Raw genomic sequence first — 27,299 nt, 5'->3', positions numbered from 1 at the left:
TACCTTTCTGGTGTCTGGTGTGAGGTCCGACTTCTCCCAGTTGATCACCCAGCCCAGGAACTCCATCACAGTAGTTGTTCGGATCCTGTCTCGGATGAGCGCTTCTTTGGATCTTGCCACCAGTAAGAAGTCATCCAGGTACGGCACAAATCACAATACCCTGATCTCTCAGGTAGGCCACCACCTCTACCACCAGCTTTGTAAAGATCCTGGGAGCTGAGGCCAGCCCGAATGGAAGACCCTGGAACTGGAAATGGCAGGTCCGGGCTGGTGAACTGATCGCGAACCTTAGTAGGCCTTGGGATAAGGGATGAATAGGAACCTGATAGTATGCCTTTTTTAGGTCTAGGGTGCACATAACTGCATCCCTGTCTATCAGAGGAATTGCGGATCGGATTGATTCCATCCGGAACCTCCTGTATCTGACCCAAGCATTTAGTGGCTTCAGGTTTATGATGGTGCGGGCCTCGCCGGATTTCTTTGTGATCGCAAACAGGGAAGAGTAGTGCCCTTTCCCTCTTTCTGACGGTGAAACTGGTATTATGACCCCTGAGTCTAACATGTCCTGAAGATCCGACCACATTGCGGAGTCCTCCTGGACGACAGTGGGGGCAATATATCTGTCGGGGGGAGGAGAATAGAGCTCTATCCTGTAACCTTCCCTGATGGTTCTGAGGACCCACTGATTGTTGGTGACTCGTGACCAGTTTGCTGCAAAGTGGCGAAGTCTCCCCCCAATGCCTATGGCGTCATTGTCTCCTCGATCTAGATATCGATGCAAATGGGGGACCTCTGTTCCTCCCACTTTGGCTGAAGGAGCCTTTGTAGGAGCTTCTATTAGACCTCGCCCGGCCCCTAAACTCTGACTGTCCTCTGAAGAAGGAGCCTCTCCGAAAGGACTGGGACCGCCTGGGCTTTTCTTCCGGGAATCACTTATTCTTATCGGACACCAGCTCAAGGATATTATCCAGGGCTGGACCAAACACCCTCAGACCCGAGAAAGGGATGGCACATAGCTTTGCTTTAGAAGGGTTATCCCCCGACCAGGATCTAAGCCAGACTGCTCTCCGGGCCGCATTAGAGAGGGAGCTGTTTCTGGCCGCAAACCTAACTGATTCCGCCGACGTATCCGACAGGAACGCCGTGGCTGATTTCAAGAGAGGAAGAGATGCTAGTATCTCTGACCTCGGGGTCTTGTTGGTTAGGTGTTCCTCCAACTGCCCCAACCACAGGAACATAGACCTAGCCACCGAGGTGGCTGCTATGTTGGCTCTAATCAGGGCCGCCGACGTCTCCCATGCTCTTTTTAACAAGACGTCCGCCTTTCTATCCATCGGGTCTCGAAGACCGGATGAGTCCTCGGCTGGGATAGCCGACTTCTTAGTAACCTTGGCGACTGGGACGTCGATCTTAGGGACTTCTTCCCACGCCCGAGTTTCCTCGGGATCGAAGGGCAGTCTATTTTTAAAGTCTCGGGAGAGTGTCAACCGACGCTCTGCTTCTTTCCACTCCTCCAGGATCATTGCTTTGATGTGCTCGCTTACAGGGAACACCACCTGTTTGCGGGACACCAGTCCTCCAAACATTAAGTCCTGTCTGGACTGTGGCTTAGGGACTTCTTCCATCTGCATGGTATTTCTGACCGTGTGTACCAGCTCGTCCGTATCCTCCAGTCTGAATAGGTACTTTCTGTTCTGCTCCTGACTATCCCCCAGGATCTCGCCTTCTTCCTCCTGATCTGAGTCCCGGAAATCGGATTCCTCGCTAGGGCTCGCCTCTGATACTGGTTCTCACCTCGGACGCTTGCGACTTGGCCCAGGGCTGGGGGATCGACTCCGGGTTGTAGAGGCCTGAATCTCTTCCCTTATCAGCGACCTCATTTCGGAAAGTAGAGATGGCTGTTCCTCGCCTATGACCCTGGAGGTACAGGGACCGCATAGGGTCTTGCTATAGGTGTCAGGCAGCTTTACTCTGCACACCGGACATCTGACTGATTTGGAGGTGGCTTTCGCCGGGTCCTTCCCCGAGGGGGACTCTGCCGGGGTTCCCTTTTCCTGATAACATAAGGGGCACCTCATCAGATCTGGGCTGTGGGGACGGGTGGGGAGGGTGGTCTGCGCTATGCGCACTTACCCCTCCACCAGATGCAGTGTTGCCTTCCATCCCCTGGCGTCCGATGCAGTCACACAGCCTGGAACGACCTGTGACGACTCTGGAGAACGCTGTGGTCCAGGAGCGCGCGCGCCCTGGATTTGAAACCGGCGTCTGACGTCACCGGATGTGACGCTGGTAAGCCGCGCCTCCACTTCCTGCCGGGCATCTGCGCGCGACCGCGCTCGGCGCGTGCAGGGAGCCGCCTCCCCGCCTGCTATGGCGCTCCGGCCTCCAATGCCCAGCCGTCGGCGTCGTCCTGCGGGTACTCGGCCCGCCGCGGCCGATTGGGCCCACTTCTGTCGGTGCCCGCACGGCCAGCCGCCTGCGGGGAGCCGACCCGTCCTGGAGCCGAGAGCCCCCCCCACCGGGAGGAACGGCTCCCTCCAGGAGCGTCGTCCTGCTCCTGGCCTTTGGAGCCGAGGGACTCCCCACCGGGAAGTTTCGGCCCCGGGACCTCTTGACAGGGGAAGGATTGGACCGGCCGCACGATCCCCTGGGCCCCTCCGGTAAGCTCTCGCGTGTCCCTCCGTGCAGGGACAGGAAAAACACTGAGGGAAAGGGGGTGGGACATGGCCTTTTAACCTCTCGTGTGCTTTCCTGTCCCTGTAAGGAGGAGGAGGACGTCCTCCATTGTGCTGTCAGGTGGACGTCCTGGAAATTAAAGATTGGTTTTCCCAAGCATTTTTGAAGCAGTTTTTGAGAAGGATTTTGGAGCAGATCTGCTCCAAGAAACGCTATGTGAAAATATCCTAAGGCTCTAAAGCCTATTTGGACTGAGATCTGCAGCACCATTTGCTGCTCTTGGAGTTTATCCAAAATTGAGAAGAGATAATAAAAGAAGGAAAAAGTCAAGGGAGTGTGAGAGAGATGGAGACAAAAAAGATCCTGTGCCAATTTAGCATATATTCGGAACACAGACAGACAAGATAGAGATGCGTTGGGAAAAAAAAAAATCAGATTAAATCTAAAATCTCACAAAACAAGCGACTATAAAGTAGCATAAAAAGATCCATTTTCTAACTGGGAGTCTCCGTTGATTCATTCCTACCGAGTTTAAAGCACAGTAGTATACATTATATAAAATATATTGTACACACATGGACAGAACTGGCCCACTCCTCGTGAGCAAATTGCTCTTCGTGTCTCAGGTTTGTTGGTATCAGGGCTGTGGAGTCGGTAAGCCAAACCTGCGACTCCGACTCCTCAATTTCCCTTACACCGACTCCGACTCCAACTCCGACTCCGACTCCACGACTCCGACTCCCACATATATTGCTTATATTTAAGTGAAAAATTTATTGTAGTACAATGTGAACCTCAGACATTTAATCATTTTTATGATCCAATAATCAAGATATTTAGATAGAACAGAATATATATTGGTGTACTACCCGGTTTTCATTCTTTTTGGTACAGATACGATATGGATAGACAGATATGGATAAATGGATAGATTAGCAAAAGCAGATTAGAAATCTGCTCTTGCTATTGAAAACATTATCTATGAGCTCAAAAACCTTTCAGGTGATGCAGTTTTTTTAAAAAGATGATCAGCTTTTGCAGCTGAAAAACGTATCCTCAAAAAACACAGGAAAAACGCTGTATGTGAATGTAGCCTTAGATCAGGAATATAACAGCCATTTATAGGACATTTCATAACTTTCCCAAACTCCTATGAAAAAATATTCAGCACATCCTGCATTGAATTACTGTACCCAATTTATTATATATTTTAGGAGTCGGAGTCGGTCCATTTTATACCGACTCCAACTCCACCAAAATGAGCACCGACTCCGACTCCACGACTCCGACTCCGACTCCACAGCCCTGGTTGGTATCTTCTCCAAGCTGCAGGTTTCTCCTCCTTCCACAGATTAGTGTGGCACCCCTGAGGGTTCAGTCGCCACAGAGGTACTACACCTCAGCCAGAGGTGTGGTACTCCGCTCTCAGGTAAGAAGGGGGCATTCCCCAGAGCCCAGATACTTGCATCCAACACCAGACCTCTCAGGCGCAGGGAGGTACTGGTTAGAGGGTGTGGGTGGAGAAACCAGCAGGGGGAGGGCTGAAGGAAGTGACAGTGAGAGCAGGAGACAGTTTTGTGCTGGGGACTGGAGCAGTGAGAAGCTCCTCTCTAGACTGGAGTAGAGAAAAAAGAAAAGTGAACAGAAGAGGTCCTAGGAGCACGGGAAGTGGAGAATCCACCCGTGGCACCCAAATCCACGCTGACTTTAGTCGGGTTGAGGGACCAGGTCGCAGTAGGGGACCAGACCCAGACTAGTGGAGAAACTAAGGACTCAGCTAGCAAACAGGAGGTTGCAATATATGCATGTGCTGTAGTCACATTCATACACATTCGCTGAAAAGGCAGCAAGATAGGATCAAGGGGACCAAAAGAACGTCTCCCGACAGGATCCGAGGCTGCTGGCTTGGGACACTGTGTGAAGGTGAAGGGCAGGAAAGGTGGGAGCTAGCGCAGTGAGACAGCCAGGGAAGGAACATCTGAAGGGGGTTCTGACACGGTGTATCCCAAACTACCTGAGAGCTGACTGGGCCACCGACCCGGAGGACACAGCACCCTGGCTGGGGATTGTAACTGGAAGAACTGTGAGTAAAAGTGTGAAGACTGCACTCCACTGTGTCCTCTGAATTATTTACAGCATCACCTGCCTTACACCACAACTACAACCACCATTATCTGTAACACTTATAACTACCCTGGGGCTTAGCTCTACCCGTGGAGAGCTGCAACAATGCTGCATCACCAATAGCCCCAGCGGCCTCTTTTTGCAGCGTCGGCTATCACCTTCCTTGCTGAATACCATGGGTGGCGTCACAAATCATCCCCATCTTTATTCCCTAAAATCATCATTCCCTTTATTTTTTCATTGCACGCACAGGGCTATGGACCGGGTCACTGCTGCCGCGACATCCCCTTTAAGAACTGACCGGCCCGGTACAGAGTAACCCCCGCCCTAGGGGGGCGCTGCATTAGGGCACATAAAAGCCACTTCAGAATAGTCCAATGCTTTGCTGTTAGCCATTCTCGGATGTTTTTAGCTTTGTGCTTTAAGTCATTATCCTGCTGGAGGACCCATGACCTTGCACCAAGCTTTCTGACACTGGTCAGCACAATTGGCTCCAGAATACCTTGAAAGTCTTGAAACATTATTGTATCTTTCACAAATTCAAGACACCCTGTGCCAGATGCAGCAAAGCAGTCCCAAAACATAACCAAGCTTCCTGTATGTTTCACAGTAGGTTCAATGTTCTTTTCTTGGTCTGCTTCTTTTTTGTGTCTGTGAACAAAAAGTTGATGTGACTTGCCAAAAAGAGTCAGTTTTGTTTCATCGGTCCAAAAGACATACTCTCAGAAGCAGTGTGGCTTATCAACATGCATTTTGCTAAATTACAGTCTTGCTTATTTATGATTTGCTTTCAACAATGGTTTCCTCCTTGGTCATCTTCTATGAAGTCCACTTTGGCCAAGACAGCAATGGATGATCTGACACTGATGTACCTTGACCTTGGAGTTCACTTCTAATCTCTTTGGAAGTGGTTTTGGGCTCTTTGGCTACCATTCATATCAATCTCTTCAATGTTCCTCTTGCGGTCACATCCAGGGTAGTTTGGCTTTTGTCCCATAGACCTTAACTTCAGAATAATACGCACAACTGTAGCTTTGCTCCATGCTCAGTGTGGAACACGCTATGACAGCAAACAGAACAGTGACTACTTTTCACCCTCTGAAAAGGCACTCTGGCCGATTACAAGTTTGTAGACGCCTGCGATGCCAATTACATGACGCACCTTAGCTTAACACGTCCCTATGGTCAAATTATTTTTTAACATTTTCTATGGGTACCATCATTTTTGTCCAGGTCAGTTTCAATAGTTTTTTTTCATTAACTACAATTCAAAAGCAACGTCTGATTCTCAGTTGATGTCAAGTAAATTGAATTTTTCAGTAATTGAGCATGAATTGAAAATGAAGTCAGTTTCAAATTATTTCAGAGACCATTTTGGGTTTTTCTTACTTTACCGGAAGGGTAGCAACAATTTTGTCTGTGTGTGTATATTAAATGTATCTCAATTTTTAAGGGGCTATCCGGTAACGAGTATCCAAAGCCCAATCCCTCCAAACAACTCCTCACTTCCCATTACTCAAAACCAAAGCAATTCCCTTGGAAACGATAGGCATTTCAGATCTTTGACTAAAACAAATCTATTTTACATCCTTGTTTTCACACCGCACGTAGCAAATAGGAACGGGATATGGGAGAGAAGGGATTTAAAGGCAAAACCCCGGAAAAAAAAAAAATCAATACTTTCAGTAATTGGTGCTGCACCTTCCCGTAATTTAACATTACAAAGCCATTGTCAACACAAGTCCTCCGACCCAGGAGTTCATTAATTGTTAACCAGTTAGATCCAATTCTGCAGCAGATGGCAAATCCCATGGCAGATGATGAATTCTGTAGAAGACTGTGCGGGCGCACGCTGGAGCACACGAGGGGCCCTCGGCACAAAGAGCACAATTCAAATAAAGCCGCACAATGCCTTTTGACATGTGAAAGTGTGCTATCGTCAATCCTCATTCACTTGCATTTTCTTTCATTATGGCTTCCTGCTGCGAGTCTAAGTAATTCACTTCTGTTCTGGCAGAGATACAGTCTAAAAATAAACCAGAAATGAAATAAGTTCAATTAGAGTGGCGCAGGTATGCCAAAGTATCGAGGCGTGCGGGCCGCCTCTGCAAGACCCTCCGAAACGAGTCCACCCTACGAGCGTAAATAACCACACAAATGGTCATCTGCATGAACGCCAAACTACTAAATTATTGCTACTCAAAAGGTCTGGGCGCTGACGTCAGAGGGAGAGACACGCCGATAGCCGGAATGACGCTGCCATGAGTGGGCGCCGTATTACTTATGGATATTTGTAATGACCGCTGCTGGTTGGAAGCAGGAAATTAAGTTTATCTGGCGCCTGACCACGCTGGAAACAGCCATAGCCGGGAAGGGCTCCGTCATCAATCTAGAAAGTTCCTCTAAGGAATATCACAAGAATGTGAAGCTTATTCTTCTATTTGTGGATACTATAGAGACTAACAGAAAAGATCATACACATGTACCAAGGGCATCCGCAGCGATTACAATGAAAATCAAGATAGAGCGTATGGCAGCAATTTGGATATTGTCAGACACATACTGGGTTCTAAGAGATTGTTTGTGATTATAGCTATAAAAAATGATTTTATGTAGTATAGGCAGATTAAAAGGGTATTCCCCATCTCCAAGATCGTATCCCGATATGTAGTAGGTGTAATAATTTTAGCAAATACCTCCAATCTGAAACATAGCATAGTTCTCCTGATAAGCCATGTCTCTTTCCTCATGTGCAGCTTTGGTATCCATGCTTATGAGCACTAGCAACTAGGAAACTGTCACTAAATAAGTGTCGTAACAATGGATACCTAAGCTACTGCAATGCCCTGCACATAACAAAAGATACACAGTGAACCAGGAGAACTATACTATATTTGAAAAATTTGCTAATAATATTATTGTTATACCTACTACATATTGGGATAGGACCTTGGTGATGGGAATACCCTTTTTTAAGTAATGTTCTTTACCTCCTTCCACCTCCTCTTGTATCACTTGTCTTGTCAGGTTATTACTTTGGTTTTAATAGTATACTAAGATGTAGATTCTTTGAGTAGGATATATTTTCTGTTACTTATGACTTTCCTTGTTAATTGAGATTGTATTATTTGCCATCTTTTCAAGCTATATGCCTTCTTTTTCCTTTCAGCAAAATGAAATTTGAAAAATTTAACTAAAAATTCAGCTAAATTTAAAAAAAAATTCAAAAGTAAAAAAAAAAAATCTACCCTTTATTACACGACATTAAAATCTAATATCATAACACAAAAAAACAAAAATTCAAGTAGAGGATGTAAGAATACCTACCGATATAGAAATGTAAAAGGCTTAAAATCAATACAAAATATGTCCTTTATTGGATAAAATAACTAAACATAAAAAGTCAGACCTATAAAATATTAAAGACAGGTAGGTGATAGTAACAACTTACTACAAATCAATACAAAGATATATTAGGTGAAATCACAGATAATCAAAAGGTACAAGGCAAAATAGCAAGTGCTGTGTAGAAGATTAAAAAAAGAAAATGCCTTTAATGATTCCCATACATGATGCTGTTATATGCTTAGATGAGGATCTGTGAAATATTAATGATATCTGCATTACCGTACTAGTGCATGTAAACCAAGCGCAAAATACCACAACAAGAGGAGATCCGGGATACTCTTATCTTTTCCATCTGATCAATAATCCAGATCCATTAATACCACCAGGATTACTCCATGCTTGTGATCCATAGACTCCATATGGGGCCATAGGTTGCCACAAGCCACAATTTATTCTACTGCTCCAATTTCAGATGCCCTCATTCATAGGAGACATGCGCGCATACGGCCACTTACCCATATAGTGGCGACATTAAGATTTTTTCTTTAAATGAGAAATATCTACAGATTAATAGGGGTGCACATGTGAATCTATACATAAATCAGATGAAGAAGAGCTATGAAGATCTGTAGTTTTACATAGGACTACAGAAAACCTCGGTTGGTAATCACAATACAAGCAACGCGTTTCGGACATGTAGAGAGTCAAAATCAGGTTCTACATCTGTAGAGTGAACCACAGTGTTGTCACTAGAAAGATTAGACCCTGGTGATCAGGAGGACCTCTCCCGGCGCCTGCACACTGCAGGACTCTGCTCTGCCCTCAACAGGGCAGAGCAGTGCGCCTGCGCAGGAGCCACGACAGGCAACAAAGAGCACATCACCGTTAGAAGATGGGAGGCGCCGGACTGGACGGCGACACCCATCGGACCGGACCCCCGGGTGAGTATAATAAAACTCGTTTTTCTTATCTTTCAGGTTACATCGGGGGCTTATCTACAGCATTACAGAAAGCTGTAGATAAGCCCCTGATGGCGGTGCCGACAGCTGATAGTCCAAAAATGGGGTGACAGATTCCCTTTAAGTGCCTTGGTTCTTGGGATCGCTGGGGGCCATGGCAATCAGATCTCCAGGGATCAGTGAGTTATCCTCTATCCCGTAGATGGGGTTTAACGTTCAAAGTTGAGAATACCCCTTTAATAGAAAATGATAGAAAACAGCACAAAGTCGGAAATCAGCAGCAAACATTACACAAATGAGGTGCCCATCATCACTCCAAAGTAAGGAACAGTATGCTGGACTAAGTATTGCCTGCAATCAGAGTGGAGGTGAAAACAACATTAAAGATGACCTCCATCTCTGACATCTGAAGAGAATGAAGAACAGAATAGGACCCGAACATATGAATGAAAATCTTAGCATGCTTCACTATTTAAAGGGAATCCGTCAGCAGGTTTTTGCTACCTAATCTGAGAGCAACATGATGTAGACAGAGAGCCTGATTCCAGTGATGTGTCATTTACAGAGCTGCTTGCTGCAGTTTTGATAAAATCACTGTTTTATCAGCAAGAGATGATCACTAGAGGACTAGTAAACCTGCTGTCATACAGTCCTACATACTTATGAGCTCCATATAATCCCGACTCCACCGACTGGCAGCTTTCTGTGCACACTGTGCATAGGCAGAAATCTGTCACTCAGTGGTGTGAGCGGGGCTATACAGAGCTCCTCATTCAGAGAAATGGTAGATCAGCAGGAAGAAAAACTGGGATTTTATCAAAATTACAGCAAGCAGCCCAGTAAGCGATACATTGTTGGAATTACGGTCTCCGCTCCTACACAGTGCTACTTTTAGATAGGACAGCAAAATCCTTGGGAAAGATTCCCTTTAAGTTCTTGGCTGTTCTTCTCTTGTCTCTATACTGGGTGTCAACAATGCTTCTGCAGTAGTCTTCCTCTGTGCACTATGATATAGTCCGTCAGGTTTGACCGCAGTAAAAAAAAAAAAAAAAAAAAAAATTATGAATGACAAACATGCAGTCACAAGCGATTAGCCCAAAGTGTTTATAGACAATCAATACTATGGTTTTCATGGAGACAAATTAAAGCAGAAGTGCCGAGCAACATCCACCGATCCCCAGTGGCTACTCTCGCTGTGGAAGAACAGGAATGTTAATGCATTACATAAACAGTGGGTTGAAAAGGTGGCGCCCCATATGGGACATTTATGGCATATAAATATTCGGATAGATAACCTTGCTCAGCAATTGTCAGAACTCCCATGAATAAGGGGAGCTGCGAAGGTGCCACCATCTCTCCATTCTATGGGCGTGCACGCTGAGGACTCTTTCTTGAGAAAGATGGAGGTCTGTCTCCGATGGCGGTCTGTCTCAGATGGCTGCCTTTAATTACAATGAGCCTTAACCAGTGATGAACGAACGTGCTCGATTAAGGTGTTATCAGTGGTGATAACCGAGTGTCTTCGGCGTGCTGAAAAATATGTCCGAGTCCCCGCGACTGCATCTCTCACAGCTGTTCCAACAGCTGCAAGGCATGCAGGGATTGCCCAACAAACAAGCATGTGTTGCAACTGTCGAACAGCCGCGAGACATGCAGCCGCGGAAACTCGGACTTTTGGATAGCACCCTAGCATGCTCAGATAACACCTTAATCTAGCACGTTTGATCATCACTAGTCTTAACCCATATAGTGGCGCAGATGGATCCCCCATCCCAGGAATGGAGCTCAACTGCCCGTGCGCGGTGCTGTGCAGTAGAATGAGGTCTGAGGAGTCAAATCTATAGATGAAGCATAAATGATTTTTTTAAATATTTTAATAAAACCTATAGAGTGCTTCAAACTAAGAAAGAACTAGTCCAGCGCTGCTGCATCTATACATGGCACACGCATAGGAGCCACCCCAGAAGCATAAACTCATTCATGTCGGAAGGTTGTTTGATCAGCGAGTGGCAGGAACAATCGGCCTTGATTGCGGTAACGGTGGCAGAGATTTCATCTGATGTATAATAACGAGAAATCACCTATTGTGAATTACAACCACTTCCTGTCAGCGAGAAACGATTTGAACACTTCAATTACGCATTGTTGCGGCAGATAAAATAAAGCGCGGAGGAGCCGCTGTGCGGCTGCTGGATGGAGAGAGTTGCAGGTTTTCAAAGTCATTGCCTAGTTTATCCTTTAGATATAAGGACTGGAGCTTCCCGAGTCCTAGTGAAATATTTGCAGTGCGCACGCTCCCCAATAACATGCATGGATTCATGCAAGAGGGGAAAAAAGGAGCGCAAAAGGGGCACAGTTAGAATAGTTTTGGGATCTCTTCGAAAAATGAATTTATGCTGAAATTTGCACAGAAAAAGAAAAAAAAATAGAATTAAAATGCAATTTCTGTGATAAATAATAAGGGTGAAAATATGGTACATTGTGCAAAATACATTTATATACACTTCATGGGGTGCAATCAGCCTCCAACATTCACCGGACATGCCAGGGACATGCTGACAGATGCAGATCCCATCGTATTGAGAACGCTGCCCTATCCCATGGAAGCAGAGGGGAGGCTTGATGTCTGTGGAGAATAGCTTAGCTAAGCATGCCGACATATCCTATGAATAGCCTACAAATGTCTAAAGATCAAAATAACCAATTTAAAGGGAATCTGTCAGTAGGATTAACCCTCCTATGCCGTCTATATGGGCATGCAGCTCACAGGAGGCGGAATAAAATGACACCTTAATATCTTCAGTCCAATGTCTTGTTCTCAAGAAATCCACATTTTCCTTAATACGTATATGAGCTGTTAAGAACTATGGGCCGGACGTAGATCTCCTTGAGAATCTGCCTCCAGAGCTTATAAATGAATGGGGCAGTTACCAGTGTGAGACATGTAACGACTGACAATATATATAAGCTACAGAAGGCAGAATAAAATGTGATTCTCTTTTCACCAACTTGTGAGGCGCTGTTTCCTTTGTTTATTGGACACTGAACTTTCTTCCAAGAGGGACTCCTTGGATAGGACGCGTGCTACAATTTTGGGTAAAGTTGACCCTATTTTTTCCATAAGTGCTGAGGACCATCACTGCTTTAATATATATGTAATGACTGACAGTCGCCTCTCCTGATCTACATAACTCTTACTGGTAATGATCCCTTTCATTTAAAACAAGCTCTTGAGGATCTGAGAAGCCTCGCTGATTATTATGGGGTTCATCTTGGTTCTGTTTCGTGGGTTTTTTTTTTTTTCTTCAAATCTAAAAACTAGGTCCTGCATTCAGATCTATTTCTTCTGTTCTAAAACCTGCCACAAACAGAATCCAAATGGACCCCATACTAATCAGTGGGGACCCTCTGCTATTGTTTGCACAACTGATACACATGGATACTTTAACCAAGGAATCCCATTAAATCTTTAGAATGTAACACAGATATATATATAAAAAAAAAAAAGTACGAAAATGAGAACTCGGCCTTGCTATAAATACATCAGTATTTTCTTAAAATATCGTACGTGTTTGGTGAACAAGGGGTTCAATCCCGGGACTGTCCAACATTTCACCCACCCATTCACCATACACCACTGGTCCTACTGGTACAACTTCCAACTCTTTAAGGCATTGTTAACTAGATCACACCACTTTTACACAGATATGCTCTGACTGTTATTTTTACCAAATGTGACAGTATCTTGAATGGGAGAATTTCATGAGGAAATTAGATAAAATAGATATATCTCCAGCTCTTTTTTTATTTGTGGACAATTGGTCCCCAAAATACACAGTCATGTGAACGTGTTCACATACCATGATGGGTACATGTTCTGTGTAAGTGTGAATAAAACAAAGTACGTGTAACAACAAGAACCTGTGAATGGAGCCTTCTATCTGAGATCCATGAACAATTTCAGCAGGTACATCCAAAAAGAAAAAATTATTTGGACCCCCTCCACATTAAAGCAGTTGTACATGGTCAGAAAGAAAAACTTTCTTCCCAAAATAGCTCCACACCTGTCCATACGCTGTGTCTGGTTCTGCGGCTATGCTCTATTCAATCAAATGAGGCTGAGCTGCAATACCAGACAACCGGTGCACAGGTGTCGCACTGTTTTTGGAAGGAAGCAGCCATGTGCTCCTAATCCTGCACAACCCCTATAAAGTCAGTCACCCCATCACCAACTCCACAATGAAAAATAATGTCCCATAATAATAGATGCACTCTACAAGTCCTGATCACAAAAGGAGAAAAAAACCGCTAAAAACAAACCTGCCATTGCGCGTTCCACTTCTGAGATAAAGAACACCTCCACTGAATATATATTCCTACTACAACGGGAGATTTCTTTGTAGACCTTAAAAACTAGATAAATACTTTTTGACATCTGATTAACTTTGATCAAACTTCGCGTAAGACCCAAATCTTGCCTCTAGCAGAAGCATGGTTCATAGTCACTGTGTACAGTAATTTCACCTACTAATGCAGGACTACTCCCATAATGTGCCGGACAGAAAGGCTTCTCGAGGAACCACCAAATCCATCAGTCCCAAACCAGACAAGCCTTCACGTAAGATATTGAGACGTTCTAAAGAGCGTTAATGATCTAACCTTTATGTGGTGCTAATCATTTGCCGCCTGTAGACACATATATCCCCGTGTAACCAGTTCTGTCAGGAATAATTATCTTCTACATATCCCACATAAGTTTAGGAGGCCCCCCAAATCTTAACATGCTTCTTCTATTGGACCTGGGTCTTCAACAGTTTATCTATGGCAGTCACCTTGTTACATTGTGACAGCCAATATTCGCGTAAATCAATGGAATGGAAAGACGTAGCAGAAATTAGGCTCCAACCTCCGATCCATGTTGGCTCTCCAAGTGTATGGTAGGGTCACGCAAGTAATTCCAGTCTTCCTTGTATGACTGACGTGCCACAGACTGGGCAAGCCATCACAAGCCACGACTAGCGCATGCACAGAGAAGGAAACTGTGCACGGCCCCAGGTTCATCGTCGCACTGTGCATGCGCCAGATGCCTCTGATGTCCTAGAGTTAGTTGGGGGGGGTCTGCCAGTCTGACTGGATTTAAGATGTAGACATGTAACAGATCGGAATAGCTCAGCTCTATACACTGTGGAGTGTCGCTGCCAAGAGCTGCAGATCACCTGTGATCCCCTAGAACAACCACATTTGGTTGCTCACATCACATGTACATTGTTCTTCAGTACAACCGTATCACTATGTGCGGTCACACATTAACTAAACCGTAAGTCAAACACTTGGCCTATTCATAATGCAGCCCGATCGATGCGGCGTGCACCTCACATGTGACCTGTACCCGCTGGTGTGTTCTGTAAGGACGCCATATACAATATCACTCTAAAATTAGATATTTCCCTCTTCACTTGACTGCAAATATGCTGAAAGAATAGATGCAGCAGGACTAAAGCAGCCTCAATCCGGGACTGTTCGCTGCATCCAGGACAGTTGGGATTAGAGAGGAGCTGATAGATTCATGTTATTTGCCAATTTGTTATGTTATGTATTATTTAAAAAAAAAAAAAGCATTACAAAATTACATTTTTTTAATCATTATCTTTCTCCCTCTAGAATACAAATACATACATTGTACATAAGTGTATTTCTATCAGTATATTCTGCCTATAATCAGGGCCTGCAGTGCACATCAAGTACACAAAATTCTCCCCATGACATCACCAAAGAGTCTGGCTCAGCATCTTAAGTGCCTATCTGTAATGTTAAGGCTGCGGGTTGCAGACTGGGAGACTCATAGGTAAAAAAATGGCATGTTTGTAATTGCTTATTATTTTTACTACTTTTGTAGGAACAAAAAAAAACAAAAAAAAAAAAACACCTTTCTTCACCTCTGTATACAGGCACTATAAGAATACACTGCAACCACAATGTATCTCTATGGACATGTATAAACCGTTTCTTGGTTCATTGCCTGCATTACAGGTCAAGATTACAAAATTCTCCTATCTCCATCAGCAGGGGCTGTGGGGCTTCTGGACAGAGCAACAACCTAAGAACAGAGATGCGAGTTCAAGTCCTGGGGAGAAGGAGGGAGAAGTCCCCTCAAAGGAGGGAGAAGTGGGTAATACAATTTAATTTAAGCAGAGAGAAGAGAAAGAGCTAGCAGCAGTTTAGTCACCAGTGGTTCTCAGCCAGGTTGAAAAACGGTTTTCCCCCAGACATGTATTACGATGTGGGAAAGAGTGAAGGATAGGTGAGGGTTATGGTTGTTTTTTATTTTTGTTTTCTTACAGGAGATAAGGGCTTCAGGGGAATAGGCGTTATACTCGCATGTGTGTTATTTTTAAATAAAGTAAAACAGTGTTTAGTCTTATTTCTAATAATGGACTTTATTCTGGCTGTATCTTTATTTACCATATAACTATAGGATTAGTAATGGATAGGTGCCTTATAGATGCCTCTCCATTTCTAAGCTGTGGGCTTGATGTCAACAGACAAAAAAAGGGACATCAACCCCACAAATATGAACCCCACTTGCCAAAGCTACAGGACAAATGGGAAGAGCCGGGCAAAACGCCAGAATTGGCGTATCTAATAGATGTGCCTTTTCTGTGTGGCTGCGGGCTGCTATTTTTAGGCTGGGGGGGGGCAATATCCATGGCCCCTTATCAGCCTGAGAAAACCAGCCCCCAGCTGTCTGCTTCAGCAAGACTGGTTGTCAAAAATGGTGGGGGCACCCCATGACGCAAAGTACTGCAGTGCGCAGGCACCAGGAAAGGTCAGAGAGGCCCAGCGCCTGTTCACTGCAGTACTTTGTTCTGCCCTCAACAGGGCAGAGGAGTACGCCTGCTCAAAAGTGCGATGCCAGGAACGATGAAGCAAGCAGGAGGACGGCATCGCAAGAAGATGGGAGACTCTGGACCCGGACCTGCGACACCCATTGGACTGGATCGGACCGCCCCCAAACCCCCCTCCCGGGTGAGTATAATAAAACTTATTTTTCTGATCTTGCAGGTCGGACAGGGGGCTTATCTACAGCATTATAGAATGCTGTAGATAAGCCCAGAAAGGAGGAGGCCGCATTTTCTAGCAGTCAAAACAGATGACAGGTGCACTTTAAGTCTCCTCTTAGCCTTTTTTGCCAGCAATAAATTCCCAGATCCTTTAACCGTTCCTCGTAGGACATACTTTGCAGTCCACTCACCATCCTGGTAGCTCTTCTCTGAACTTGCGCCAGGTTTTCAATGCCTTTTTTAAAATGTGGTGCCCAGAACGAGACCCAGTATACCAGATGAGGGCCTGACCAAGGAGGAGTAGAGGGGGATAATTATTTTGTGTCATCTAGGCTTCTCTTAATACATCCTAGAACTTTGACTTTTTTGCTGCTGCATCACACGATTGACTCGTGTGCAGTCTATGATCTATTAGTGTACCCAAGTCTTTTTTACATCTGCTGTTGCTTAGTTCTATTCCTCCCAATCTGTAGATGTAATTTTCATTTTTCTTGCCCAGATGAATAATATTGCATTTCTCCCTGTTAAATACCATTCTATTAGTCGCTGCCCATTGTTCAAGCTTATCTATATCCTTCTGAATGCTTTCTCTGTCTTCTCTAGTGTTAGCTATCCCTTCTATCTTTGCATCATCTGCAAATTTGATTAGTTTACCATCTAGTTTTATCTAGATCATTTATAAAATATCTTTCCTGGTATAGAAGTAAGGTTCACAGGCCTGTAATTTCCTGGCTCTGTCGTCTTTCCATTTTTGAAGACAGGGACAACATTTGCCCTTCTCCAATCTTCTGGGACTTCTCCCGTTTGAAAAATCATGGTAAAGATTCTAACTAGTGGTTCTGCAATTTCCTCTGCCATCTCTACTATTGTTCTTTCTTTCATAATTACACATCTATGTTGTATACTAAAATAGTGAAAGATCACCCCCCAATGAGAATACCCTTATACATCCTAGGCATGACACAGCTACCTAAACTGTACAAAACCATCATTAGCCTATTTCACCCCAACATGAATCTACAAGCCTGAATGCTAGGGATCAAATACAAAAATCCATATACTATTAATGTAAAAAAATAAATAAAAATCCATATGCTACATAGTGCATATTGGAAAACCAGAGTCCTGATGATCCAAGACATGTAATGGTCACGTCACATTAAATAGATCTAATAAAGAATCTATGATAAATCCAAGAACATGTCTACGACTGTAGAAATGTCCCGCTAATTCCCATATGTATCCGAAGGGCCAGGAAGGAGTATTTCTTCCTGATATATTCCCATTTAACTGAGCATGAAAGATTTAAAGATGGGACTGATTAATGTAGATACATCAATCAAATCTGCCTCAAGGTAAATTAGAAAAGGGGGAAAAAAAAAAACATTATGAAAGACAGACCCAAGTGTTGGGAATAGCTATTCTGCTTTGAAGCCGATACATTCTCCACAGTGATTTTGAGGCTGAAAATTTTTGTAATCTTTAGAGATGTGAAATAAAGCATTAGGGAATATTAAATTATTCATCCTCAGAAAGATGCAGAGCAGGAGAGGGAGGACACGAGAGTATTGAAAAGCCAGACACCACCAGGCTGGTACAAGAACTGGAGACTGGAAGCGAACAGCATGAACGCTTTGCTTGAAAACTGAGGGCTGGCTACAGTCAGGCTCGAGGAGTGCCGATAATCAGCAGAGTCTGATTCTAGAAAAATAAAAAGTTTGAAAGTAAAGAACTTTGCTGCTGTAGATTGGCCCTGTGGGGGCCACACACGCACCACGTGATATCAGGTCTCCACATGCAACCACAGCATGGGTTCATTAGACTCGCGAGCTCTTAGCCAACAGTCTACAAATGTGATGATGGGATTGGCTGCAGTCTAGTCTGGTCCTATAAATCATCTGAAGCTCGGGCTGTTCTCTGAGAGGTGTATTCATGGGAATTATTCCAAAATAATGATCTAGTTTACCTCTGCGGCGAGCGTTACAACACTGATTGGCTACAAATTGGTTCTAGTCCAATGACTATCCTAATTGGCTCCCGGCTGGTACGGCTCTGTGAAGGCTAAAACGCAGCGACTACCTACAGTGTACTTACAATTTACCTTTCAGGCACAACTGAGAAAAGACGAGAGGGAAAAAAACATTTCAATAGCTCCAAAAGCAAGACACAAGAAGCTGCCAACATAAATAAGTCAACCAATCTACATTATTTAATAACTTAGAAATTGTATAACCAATTCCTCTAGGTGCTCAGCAACACAATGATAAGGAGATATATATATATTTTAATAAATACATGTATATTTATTGAACTAACATTTTAGGAGTTGTAAAAAGCTGCAGAATACAGTTTTCCATACAGTATAAAAAAAAAAAAACAGTATAAAGGTTTAGTTGTTCACCAAAGTAACATTGAATTCTGTCTGGCTTTTTTTTATACTGATGTTTTGTCATAATTTTTGAGACTGCAGCAAAAAAAATTGCAACAAATTATTTCGAAACCAAGGCCTATGCCATTTTCAAGTCTCTGGAAAGCCGTCACAAAAGTGCACATAGGCAAAGACCTGTCAATCCAGGGCAGTGGGTGGGAGAAGCTGTCAGGGACCCGCCTGTCTGACTATTCTATAGGGCGGCTTTTCAAAGGGGGTGTACTCATCTATGCCGAGGATGGTGAGAGTGAGTGTGTATGTATATATATATATATATATATATATATATATATATATATATATATATATATATATATATATATATATATATATATATACACACACACACACACATATATAATATAATATAGTATATACGTGTGTGTGTGTATATATTTAAATATAACATACACACAGACACACAAGGGAAAATAAGTATTTAATATACTGACGATTTTTCAAGTTCTCTTACCTACAAAGAGTGGAGAGCGTTGTAATTTTTATCGTAGGTACATGTCTACTGGGAGAGACAGAATCTAAAAATAACAATCACATTGTATGATTTCTACATAACCAATTTGCATTTTATTGCATGAAATAAAGTATTTGATACAAAAGAAAAACAGAACTTAAGGTCAGATGTTTCCTGTAGTTCTTCACCAAGTTTGCACAAACTGCAGCCCTGCAAACTTTTGGCCCGCTCCTCCATACAGATCTTCTCCAGGTTTTGGGGCTGTCGCTGGGCAACATAGAGTTTCAGCTCCCTTCAAAGATTTCCTATTGGGTTCATCTATAGAGACTAGCTAGGTCACTCAAGGACCTTGAAATGCTTCTTATGGAGCCACTCCTTAGTTGCCCTGGCTGTGTGTTTCTGGACATTGTCATGCTGGAAGACCCAACCACGACCCATCTTCAATGCTCTTACTGAAGGAAGGAGTTTGTTAGCCAAAATCATGCAATACATAACGCCATCCATCTGCTCTTCAATAAGGTGCAGTCGTACTGTCCCCTTTACAGAAAAGCACCCCCAAAAGTATGATGTTTCCCCCACCATGCTTCATGGTTGGGACGGTGTTCTTGGGAATGTACTGTACTTATCATTCTTCTTCCTCCAAACGCGGCGAGAGGAGTTGATACCAAGAAGTTTTACTTTACTGACCACATGACCTTCTGTTATGACTTCTCTGGATTATCCTAGTGGTCACTGGCGAACTTCAAACGGGCTCGGACATGTGCTGATGTGAGCAGGGGGACCTTGTGTGCCCTGCAGGATTTTAATTCATGAAGGCGTAGTGTGTTACAAATAGTAATGTTTGAGACTGTGGTCCCAGCTCTCTTTAAGGCTAGTTTCACACTAGCGTTTATGAGCGCAGCGACGGCCTGCGCACGGCCGCCGCTAAGCCCCACCCCCTGCCGCGCCTCCGCAGGTAGCTCCGCCCACCGGCGCATGACGCTGCATGCGCCCTGCATCCCCTATCTTTATCACAGGGGGCGCAGGCCGTGCGCAGTATGCGTTTGGCGGCGCATGCGCCTTTGACGGTGCGCCGACGCAACCAAACTTCGGCAGGTTGTGTTTGGCGCAGGTCGGCGCACCGTCAAAAGGACGCATGCGCCGCCAAACGCATACTGCGCACGGCCTGCGCCCCCTGTGATAAAGATAGGGGACGCAGGGCGCATGCAGCGTCATGCGCCGGTGGGCGGAGCTACCGGCGGGCGTGGCAGGGGGCGGGGCTTAGTGGCGGCCGTGCGCAGGCCGTCGCTGCGCTCATAAACGCTAGTGTGAAACTAGCCTTAGTCATTGACCAAGTCCTCCTGTGTAGATCTGCGCCAATTCCTGACCTTTCTCAGAATCATCCTTACCCCACGAGGCGAGATCATGCATGGAGCCCCAGACCAAGGAAGATTTCTTCCATTTTCTAATAATTGCACCAACAGTTGTTGCCTTCTCACCAAGCTGCTTGCCTATTGTTCTGTAGCCCATCACAGCCTTGTGTCCCTGGTGTCCTTACACAGCTCTTTGGTCTTGACCATGGTGGAAAGGTTAAATGTGTGGACAGGTGTCTTTTATACAGGTAACAAGATCAAATAGGTGCAATTAATACAGGTAATGAGTGCAGAGTAGGAGGGCTTCTTAAACAAAAACTAACAGGTCTGAGCCATTCTTGCTGGTTGGTAGATGATAAAATACTTATTTCATGCAATAAAATGCAAACTAATTATGTAAAAATGCTACAATGTGATTTTCTTGTCTCTCTCTCACAGTTGAAGTGTACCTTAGGGTTGCCAAAAATTACAGATCTCTCTCCATTCTGTGTAGGTGGGAAAACTTGCAAAATTGGCAGTGTATCAAATACTTATTTTCCCCACTGTATACATGCATACACACAAACACACACATAGCAGGGGCATAATATATATTATAGAATTTTATAACAATTTTATTTATATAGTGCCAACAAATTCTGCCACACTACACAAACACACTGTCCTTAAAGAGGAGTTGTCATTTGTCAACAACATGTAATTTTTTTTACATAGTAATGCCACAGTTCTCTCCAGCTTTTTTGTGGTTCTGCACCTCTCCGTTCCTGAGATCTAGCCCCTTCAAGAGAGGTTACCTGGTTTAAAATTAAAAAAAAAAAAAAAATTAACAAATGAGAGGTTCTCTTTAAAACATTAAGTTAGAGCTAGATGTATTTCTGCGTTCCATTATGCTAGAATATTCTTCTAGGCACATGAATAAGACAGTGATATCTGTCCTTTTGGCATGGATTCCCACCACCAGCGAGGCCCAGCTATCCCCCAGGATTGGCTGGTGAGAAGTAGAAGGACTCGGAGGCGCGTAGGTCTCTGCACAGTGATTATTAACAGATCTGAATCAGCATTAGCTGGCGGTGCGGCATCAGGATACTAATCCTGCCCTGTCAGGGTCCAGCAGATGTGAGGCTCCCATTGTGGTGGAAATGCATGGGGCCCGTGACGGAGCGCCTACCATCGATAAGCTGCTGTGCCATCTATCAAATCTGTTACAGCGACCTGTAATTATTGCCAGCTTTCCCACCTGCTCGCCCGTCAGCTGCCCTCACGTCACGCTTATTAAGCACAAACAAAGGTTCTGTAGTGTCCCGTAACCCTCCACGTACCGCCGCTCGCTGACTGCTGCAGATGACCTTGCTGTAATGAAACGACAGAGGTACAACGATGGGCTCTCGCACGGTGCCAGCTGGAGAGCTGCTGCCAGCATTTCTGCATGTTCCTAACACCCCTTCAGCAGAAAAAGCCAAATCATTTTTATGCGGAGCCTTGACCAAAAGACAAACGGCATACAAAGCAGTCAGCCTGTAAATCCGGCCACTTTACCGGCTTTGCAAGTTAAATGTTTATTTTGGCAAAACGAGGGAGACACTAAAGCACGGATAGCATTTATAACGTTGGCACAATACTGACGCTTTACTATGAAGAAAAAAAGACATAGGATAGATTTATACCCCACAGCCAGGATCCTATTCATTGGTATGTGTACATTTCCTCCGGTGGTTTTAATATAATGCATCCCTTACTCAATGATCTAAAAACTTCCAATCGCTTTCAGACTCCAGCCATCATGCAAACCTATGCGTCTCCATGGTAACAGACTAGATCCTGCGGCCACCCCCCCTCCATTTGTCTCCTATTCACTTCCTGACATATATAGGATACATGAATGAAGTATGAATGCAGACTCGCATTGCAAAGCAAAAGGGTTAATAGCGGGAAGCCACCATCAGAAAATGACCTACTATTTACATCGGTCTCTTGTGTTATATGTATTAGAATAAAGGCATATAATGATCTTTATTTAAAAACAACATTAGCAATCTTGTAATTTTCGCACTGACCACAAGGGCGTTTTAGACTTCTACTTCTTGCCTTTTCAGGAAGAGTTTTCAGCAGGCTCACTGTCAGCAGAGGCAAGTTTACAGTGACCGGTAATGCAGGATTCACCTGTCACAATAAGAGGTGTCACAGCGGACCCTGGTCCCTCTTCCTCCACAATGACTTTTACATAGGATCATTAGATGCTTCAATATATAAGGGTTGGATTATTTGTGGCTATGTACATGTGTTGTTTCCTGAAATAAACAAGAATTTATAGTCTAAATATAGTCCCATTGGCCAGTGTGGAAACTGCAAGATTATTTTATTTTTACTAAAAGTCGTGTCATGAGGAAAAAAAACTCAAAGGCGGTGATGCTCCAGAGTGAAGACAAGCTGCCCAGACTTTATTCCTGTCCTATATCTCATACAAGCCCATATGTGGCCCGCGGGGTGATTATATTTGGTCCGCGACGACAGCACTAACCCTCCCCCCCCCCCCCAGCACAGCATCACACTTGCAACAGTATCGGCGTCATAGATAGTGATACAGGTAAAAGCAATGAAGAAAGAGAGAAGCCTTATGCTCCCTCCTCCATCATTCTCCCTCCGAGTCTCACGGCTCAGTGCAGCAGGAGCGATTAGGTCACTTCTTTGCGCCTGCTGTGTGGAACATTGAAGAGCTTCAGAATACACTCTGCAGAGACCGATGCAGCAGGGAACAAGGAGGTGTGAGTATTTTGCTTATTTTGTAACATGGGGCCCATTGTACTATATATGGAGGACTACGCGGGGCCCATTGCACTGTATGGAGGACTATGTGGGGATCAGAGTTGGGGCATCATACTGTCAGGGGGATCACTATAGTTTGCCAGGGAGGGGACAGTGTCATCATACGGTGCGTGTGGAGCGTAGTGTAGAGGAATTCACTGTAGGGGTATCAAGCGGTGTTTGAGGGGCACTTTAGTTGGCATCATACCTTATGCGGGCAATGAAAGGGCAATCTAGGGGCTTCAATAGGAGGAAAATTACTTTGTAAGATATGCTCTTCTGCGAACCCAATGAATATTAAGGTTTTGGGTTGATTTTTTTATTTTGGACTCAGCAAGTATGTGGTCTGCATACACGCAATAACATGCCAACTAGATGGGTTCGGCCTCACTCAATGCAAGTGTCTTGAACGAGGCCGGATCAAGTCTAGTCGGAATGTGGTTGTAAGTATGTAAATCGCATACCTGCAGGTACGTGACCATCTGCTCCAGGCACCGGCGAATCCTAATAGCACGCAGTTTGCTCAATATGAGGATACACAAGTCTGCAGTCACACAGTTTGACTACAGACCTGTAGCCTAAGGCCAGACAGCCCTTTTAATCAGGGCTGTGGAGTCGGAGCTCATTTTGGTGGAGTTGGAGTCGGTATAAAATGGACCGACTCCTAAAATATATAATAAATTGGGTACAGTAGGTCAATGCAGAATGTGCTGAATATTTTTTCATAGGAATTTGGGAAAGTTATGAAATATCCTATAAATGGCTGTTTTATTCCTGATCTAAGGCTACATTCACACACAGCGTTTTTGCCGCGTTTTTTGAGGATACGTTTTTCAGCTGCAAAAGCAGATCCGCTTTTTAAAAAACCGCATCACCTGAAAGGTTTTTGAGCTCATAGATAATGTTTTCAATAGCAAAAGCAGATTAGAAAACCGCCACACAAACTGACATGCTCATTCAGCTAAAAAACGGATCCTCACAAAACAATGTGTCTGAATGTCATATCTTGAAACTCATTGACTTTGCTGGGATGCCCAGAGTCACTGCATTTTACTGCAAAAAACGAATCATCAAAAACACTGTGTGAATCATGGCCGTAGCCAGCGAGGGGCAGGGGCACGCACCTATCAAAACTCACTTGTATGCTGCAGTGCTCCCATCCTGCACGGGCTCCAGACTGCAGGGGGCAATCTCCCCTCCTCTGTGCTGTCTTCTGCCGTCTTCACCAGAGAGAGGAGGGGGAGGGGTGCCTGCCCTGCACAGGATCCGATTCCTGGGCCCCGAGCTGGAGAAAGTTGTGCACACACTGCAGCTGGCAATAAGAGATAGTCTGCAAGAGGGACATGCTGGAAATCTGACTGGAAAAGTGAGGAAATTTGCTATTGCCGCCAGAACCCCTAAAATTGATTCCATCTTGAAGTGACGTGCTGGGAAAGGTGCAATTATCGATCCAGCCACTCGGTGGGGCAGCACTTATTTAATGATAGAACGATTGCTTAAACTAAAACAGCTTCTTACAGATATGGCGAACCCTCAGGTAACCCTAAATGAAGGTCAATGGACACAGGTGGCTGAATTGAAGGAATTGCTTAACCACCCATTTACCGTGACTAAAAAATTACAAGCTGAGGATTTAACTCCTGGCATTTTCATAAGGGAGTGGAAGAACTTGCTATTTTGCTTGTCCCAAAGAGGTGGTTTAATCGCAGATGACATTTCTGCTTCAATGAAACGGAGAGAGACACAGCTATTGGAAAATAAAATTGTTCTGGCAGCTGTTTATGTGAAACCCAAGTCATCGTATACTGCTTGATGATCAACAGCTTACTAAAGGAAAAGAAGCTCTGACTGAGGTAGCAGTTAGGATGAGTGGCCTACAGGAGGACTGCCAGGCGCAAGAGGACTTGGGTCCTGACAGTGCTACTGCTGCCATATTTTCATCCTCATCAGATGAGGAGTTTGACTTTGACAAGTATTTGGATGATATGGAGCAGGCAAAGCGTTGCCGCAAGGAAAAAGACTTCACTCCGTCTCCTATAGCAAGCAGATTGACCATATTTCAGCAAATTGTTTCACTTGCTCTCAAAGAAATAGAAAAATTCAACCGTTCATCAAAACTGACCGCAAGAGGCAATTATACCCAGAAATTGTTAGAGATTATGCCCATGTGGTTCCAGCTTTGCCTCCAACCCAAGTTAGAGTAGGGAGGTTGTTTTCTAGCCTTAAAATTATTAGGTCAGATGTGAGGTCATCTATGAAGGAGGATCTGATGGAGGCAATTCTATTTCTTAGAACAAATTCATAGTCTGCACAAATGTTATTTAGTATGTTTTCGTTGAAAACTGTTTTTTGCCACTTACATAGTGATTATATATATATCTCAAGTGTATGTATGTATGTATGTATGTCCGGGATTGGCATCCGCACCATCGCAGCTACAGCCACAAAATTTGGCACAGTCACACGTCTGGACCCCGAGAGTGTCCTAGGCTATGTTGTGAGGCGAAATTTTGACTCCGCGCGTTCCAATTCACCAAACAATTTTGCCCCTATCTACATAATGGGGAAAAAGTGTGTGTATCAAGCACCACCCCTCATTACGATGTCATAAAGGTTGCCATGGCGACGCTGACGACATCATAGGTTGCAAGCCCCGCCGCTCATTATGATGTCATAATGGTTGACTATGGGAAGGAGGATGTGTGATGGGTATATGGGCACTGGACTATGGGATGGAGGATACATATGTTGGGTATATGGGCATGGGACTATGAGATGAAGGATGTGTGATGGGTATATGGGCACTGGACTATGGGATGGAGGATATGTATGACGGGTATATGGGCAAGGGACTGAGATGAAGGATGTGTGATGGGTATATGGGCACTCGACTATGGGATGGCGAATATATATGATGGGTATATGGGCAAGGGACTATGGGATGGAGCATGTGTGATGGGTATATGGGCACTGGACTATGGGATGGAAGATATGTATGACGGGTATATGGACACAGGACTATGGGATGGCGGATATGTATGATGGGTATATGGGCATGGGACTATGAGATGAAGGATGTGTGATGGGTATATAGGCACTCGACTATGGGATGGCGAATATGTATGATGGGTATATGGGCATGGGACTATGGGATGGAGGATGTATGATGGGTATATGGGCACTCGACTATGGGATGGGGGATAGGTATGTTGGGTATATGGGCACTCGACTATGGGATGGAGGATAATTATAATTTGCTATAACTATCCACAGTTAGTTACTATGCCCGGGCAGCGCCGGGCTCTTCAGCTAATATAAATATATATATATATATAAAATATATATATATATATATATATATATATATATATATATATATATATAATAAATATATATATATATATATATATATATATATAATAAATATATATATATATATATAATAAATATATATATATATATATATATATATATATATATATAATAAATATATATATATATATATATATATATATATATATATATATATATATATATACATACACAGTGCCTACAAGTAGTATTCAACCCCCTGCAGATTAAGCAGGTTTACACATTCGGAATTAACTTGGCATTGTGACATTTGGACTGTAGATCAGCCTGGAAGTGTGAAATGCACTGCAGCAAAAAAGAATGTTATTTCTTTGTTTAATTTTTTTTTAAATTGTGAAAAGTTTATTCAGAGGGTCATTTACTATTCAACCCCTCAAACCACCACAATTCTGTTTGGTTCCCCTAAAGTATTAAGAAGTATTTCAGGCACAAAGAACAATGAGCTTCACATGTTTGGATTAATTATCTCTTTTTCCAGCCTTTTCTGACTATTTAAGACCCTCCCCAAACTTGTGAACAGCACTCATACATGGTCAACATGGGAAAGACAAAGGAGCATTCCAAGGCCATCAGAGACAAGATCATGGAGGGTCACAAGGCTGGCAAGGGGTACAAAACCCTTTCCAAGGAGTTGGGCCTACCTGTCTCCACTGTTGGGAGCATCATCCGGAAGTGGAAGGCTTATGGAACTACTGTTAGCCTTCC

At 44.0% G+C, this 27,299-nt stretch overlaps 1 protein-coding gene across 6 annotated transcripts in view; it reads right to left on the bottom strand.

Annotated features, from left to right (window-relative positions):
- The window catches only part of NBEA (neurobeachin), a 915,436-nt gene that overhangs the window by 799,170 nt on the left and 88,967 nt on the right, over positions 1-27,299 (bottom strand). The window lies entirely within an intron of this gene.

The sequence above is a fragment of the Dendrobates tinctorius genome, unplaced genomic scaffold (assembly GCF_039654945.1).
Source record: "Dendrobates tinctorius isolate UK_male_01 unplaced genomic scaffold, ASM3965494v1 ptg000075l, whole genome shotgun sequence".
Classification (NCBI taxonomy): Eukaryota; Metazoa; Chordata; class Amphibia; order Anura; family Dendrobatidae; genus Dendrobates; species Dendrobates tinctorius.
Note: the sequence above shows the minus strand (reverse complement) of the source record. Positions and strands in the feature narration are given on the sequence as shown.